We start from the raw sequence: 5000 nt of genomic DNA on the forward strand, positions 1-5000 counted from the left end.
CATACATTTGATGCTTCCACGAATAACTCCTACACCCAGGGATCTGTCTATATGGTATATTGGCTGCATTACAATATTGCAACAATTGATCTGCTGACAAGGGGAAGTCTGAGATCTGAGTTCCTTCCGTTTCCAGCAAGGGTGCTATTGGCATGGAGGTTGCTCCATGTCGATCCCATCCACACTGTGATAAATACACTAACTTCCTCTAATCAAACCAAAGAGTCTGCTGTAACAACAGACCACTAGATGGCATTCAGACTCTTTGCAGACTTACTGGCTTACAATGCTTAGATAGACAAAACATGCTGTGTACCTGTCTGTCTGTCTGTCTGTCTGTCTGTCTGTCTGTCTGTCTGTCTGTCTGTCTGTCTGTCTGTCTGTCTGTCTGTCTGTCTGTCTGTCTGTCTGTCTGTCTGTCTGTCTGTCTGTCAGCAGTCTGTCTGTCAGGATTTTGTGTACTTGTCTGTTTGTTTAATTTTATGTATCTGTATGTATCTCTGTATGTACCCAATAATATAATTGACAATCACAAGTCAATTATAAACTGTATGTGTATGTATGTATGTATGTATGTATGTATGTATGTATGTATGTATGTATGTATGTATTATGTATGATGTATGTATGTATGTATGTATGTATGTATGTATGTATGTATGTATGTATGTATGTATGTATGTATGTATGTATGTATGTATGTATGTATGTATGTATGTATGTATGTATGTATGTATGTATGTATGTATGTATGTATGTATGTATGTATGTAGTATGTATGTATGTATGTAGTGTATGTATGTATGTATGTATGTATGTATGTATGTATGTATGTATGACTATGTATGTATGTGTAACAGAGGTACCGCAGTATATCCACATTCACGGGTACAAGTAGTGACGTGGCTGTGGACGGTAAGCGGTACTGCAAGTAAACTCACTCCCCAGAGGCATCCAGACCCGGAAGCAAGAAGTGAATTCACTCTTGCTTAGTGGTCTGTGATGCCGCCCGCAACGCGGGCGTCCGGGGTTCAACTCCCACTCAGGGCGATCCCTTAACAGGGGTCGAATCGACTAAACACAACGCAGACAAGATCACACCGGCTACATGTGGTGCCGTGACCTGGATGCCCTGGGTGGAGTGAGTTTAGGGGGGTGAGTGTAATGGAGGTACCGCAGTATATCCACAGTCACAGGTACAAGTAGTGACGTGGCTGTGGATGGTAAGCGGTACTGCAAGTAACCTCACTCCCCAGAGGCATCCAGACCCGGAAGCAAGAAGTGAATTCACTTCTTGCTTAGTGGTCTGTGATGCCGCCCGCAACGCGGGCGTCCGGGGTTCAACTCCCACTCAGGGCGATCCCTTAACAGGGGTCGAATCGACTAAACACAACGCAGACAAGATCACACCGGCTACATGTGGTGCCGTGACCCGGATGCCCTGGGTGGAGTGAGTTTAGGGGGGTGAGTGTAATGGAGGTACCGCAGTATATCCACAGTCACAGGTACAAGTAGTGACGTGGCTGTGGATGGTAAGCGGTACTGCAAGTAACCTCACTCCCCAGAGGCATCCAGACCCGGAAGCAAGAAGTTGTTGTATACTCATCTGGTTATTTAGTATAACATATAATAATGAGGAGACACGAGACACGGGTAAATTCCAGTTGACAGCTCTTTAGTGGAAAACTCAACACAGGTGATTACAATCACGGCAGTACTTATTAGCAGGGGGCGTGACGTTATCTAATAAGGGGCAAACTTAGAATGTCAATACACAACATATCCCTCCCCCTTAACTTTGAAGGTTCCCCTAAAAAGTAAGTACTTAAACATTAACAAAAAAAACACTAAGTGTCACTGTGGTTTGGTATCCTTCATTCTATAATTAACTTAACAAATCATATTTTAAACTTAAACTTTCATGGGCTAGTAACCTTTGCCTGAACTAGGGAAAGAGGGTAGACTACCTCAATTCCCAGACTGAACCCTGGGGATTATTCTGCCCCAATTGTAAGGGTTAGTCTATCAGGAGGGCGTCTGACTCTACTGGGGTAACGACCTGTAGGCAAGTCAGTTTCATTGTCTTTTGGGGAGGACTGTAGGAGTCCGGGTCTGGGAGAAGTGATGGCTGGGATAGGCCTAGGTGTGCCTGGGACAGGGGCCACTCTTGCAGGTTGCGTCTGGGGCTCTTCTGGTGATGAATGCTGCTCCTGGTAGGTCTCCTGCTCTGGAACAAAGGATGGCGGCTGAGGTGAGTCATCATGGAAACCAGCCGTGTGGAGCAGTTGATCGATGTGTCTTCTCCAGATGAGATTATCCCTGGTTTCTACTGTATATGACACAGGACCCGTTTTTGCAACAACTGTTGCAGGCATCCATTTGACCCCTTTTGTATAGTTCCGGGCGAGAACCCGGTCTCCAGCTGTGAAGCTCCGAAACTTTGCTTTCGCTCGCCTCTCCACTTGAGCTCTCTGTTGCATATGCACAATCTCCCTCGTCTTTTGGGGTCTCAGGAGGTCAAGTCGAGTGCGGAGTTGTCTCTTGAGCATAGCCGAGGCAGGCGAGACCTTTGTCGTAGCATGAGGTGTGTTTCGGTATGACAGCAGGAAAGCACTGAGGCGCCTGTTGATGGACTGTGTACCTTGAGAGGACTTAAGAGCTTGCTTCATGGTCTGTACGAACCTTTCAGCGAGCCCATTGGTAGCAGGGTGATAGGGTGCAGACTTGATGTGCTGAATACCATTCTCCTCCATGAATGTCTTGAACTCTTCAGACACTAGTTGTGGGCCATTATCACTAACCAGCTGTTGTGGTAGACCAAAGCGGCTGAAGATAGACCTTAGCTCTTCGATGGTCCTCATAGAGGAGGTGCCCGTCATGACGACAACCTCAGGCCATTTGCTATGAGCGTCGACTACGATTAAGAACATGTGGTTCTCCAATGGTCCAGCAAAGTCTATGTGGACTCTTTGCCATGGTTCTTCAGGCCAGTCCCACGGATGTAATGGAGCCAGCTGTGGGAGGTTTCTCACTCTCTGGCAGGCAGAACATGACTTTGCTTTCTCCTCTATAGCTGCATCCAGGCCTGGCCACCAGAAATAGCTGCGTGCAATTTCCTTCATACGCACGACCCCACAGTGTCCAGAGTGGAGCTCGTCAAGCACTTTCCCTCTCAGCTGCCTCACATTTGTCTGTCCAATTCCATGTTTGGGCTTTGTGTAGCAGCTCATGGAGCGGTTTCAGCCTATTGGCAAGGTCAGGCACAAACTTCGCATAGTATGTCAGCAGGCCAAGGAATGATCTCAACTGACTCACATTCGTCGGAGATGGAGCCTCCACAATAGCCTTCACCTTTGACGGTGCTTTGTGGAGTCCAGTGCTGTCAATCACGTGCCCCAGGTACTCGACAGAAGGTTGGAAAAACTCGCATTTGTCTTCCCGGACTCTAAGACCATATTCCTCCAGTCTTTGCAGTGTGGCCCCCAGGTTCCTTAAGTGCGACTGCTCATCCGGTCCTGTGATAAGCAGGTCATCCAGGTAACACTGGACCCCTCGTAGCCCACTTAGGATCTGGTCCATTGCTCTTTGGAAAAGTGCTGGAGCAGAAGTAATCCCAAAAGGAAGCCTCTGGTACCTGAATAGCCCCTTGTGTGTCACTATGGTCAACAGTTCCTGTGACTCTGGATCTACATGCATCTGGAGATATGCCTGACACAAGTCTATCTTACTAAACTTCTGTCCCCCAGCTAAACCAGAAAAGAGTTCATCAATGAGGGGTAGTGGATACTGTTCTGCAATCAAGACAGGGTTCACAGTGACTTTAAAATCACCACAGAGTCTTAGACCCCCATCCTTCTTCATGACTGGAACAATCGGCGTGGCCCATTCACTGGTGCTCACTGGCGCCAATACCCCACTCTCCACCAATCTGTCTAGTTCTGCATCTACCCTGGGTTTGATGGCATACGGAACAGGTCTAGCCTTTAAACACCTCGGTGTGCTTCCTGGTTTGACTGTCAGCTTAACAGTAATGTCCTTCATGCTACCAAGGTCTCCACCAAAAACTTTGGAGTGCTTCTTCAAAATCTCCTGTAGGGGGCCTGTGTCTCCATCCTTAACCATGAACACTTCTTGCCAGTTCAGTCTGAGTTTCTCAAGCCATCGCCGTCCTAGCAGAGCTGGACGGTTTCCACGAATGATGTACAGTGGAAGAGTCTTCTTCCGCTTGTTGTGTTCCACTGTCACATTCACAACTCCTAACACTGGAACAGCCTCTCCAGTGTAGGTCCTTAACTTCAATTTGCTCACTCGAAGAGTCAGGTGCTGCAGCTTCTCTCTGAAAACAGCCTCCGATACCATGGACACACGTGTGCCGGTGTCCACTTGCATCCGCACTGCTTTATTGTCCAACAGTGGTGTGACCCAGTATCCATCATCACTGTCCAGCACAGATAACACATGTACAGTATCATCATCATCATCATCAGACTCACAGTCACTCTGCTCGTCCTGTTCGTGCTCCATCTTATTCACACGTTTCTTCTTGTTTCTGTAGAAACCACCTTTCTTCATCTCAGTGTGCTGTTTGTATGTCTGGGTCTTCCTATTACCACAAGCACGTTCGATATGGCCTTTTATACCACAGTTTCTGCAGTCTACGTCTTTACACCAACACTCTGATGGCTGATGCCCCATTCTCCCACAGCGGTAGCATGGCTTGCCAGCTGTTGTCTTCTTGTCCTCAAAAGACAACTTGTGCACTTGGGCTGATAGACTTAGCTGCTGTGCTTCTCGGGCAGCCATTTCCATTGACGTACTTATCTCTATGGCCTTTTCCAGTCTCAGGTTAGCTTCACTCAGTAGTCGTTTCTGAATAGACTCACTGCGTAGACCACACACCAGTCTGTCACGTATGGTGTCATTGAGTGAAATACCAAATTCACAATATTCAGACAGGCGTTTAAGTACAGCTACAAACTGTGAAACAGATTCACCCTCTT

The sequence above is a fragment of the Notolepis coatsorum genome (genome assembly GCF_963971535.1).
Source record: "Notolepis coatsorum genome assembly, chromosome: 5".
NCBI classification, from domain to species: Eukaryota; Metazoa; Chordata; class Actinopteri; order Aulopiformes; family Paralepididae; genus Notolepis; species Notolepis coatsorum.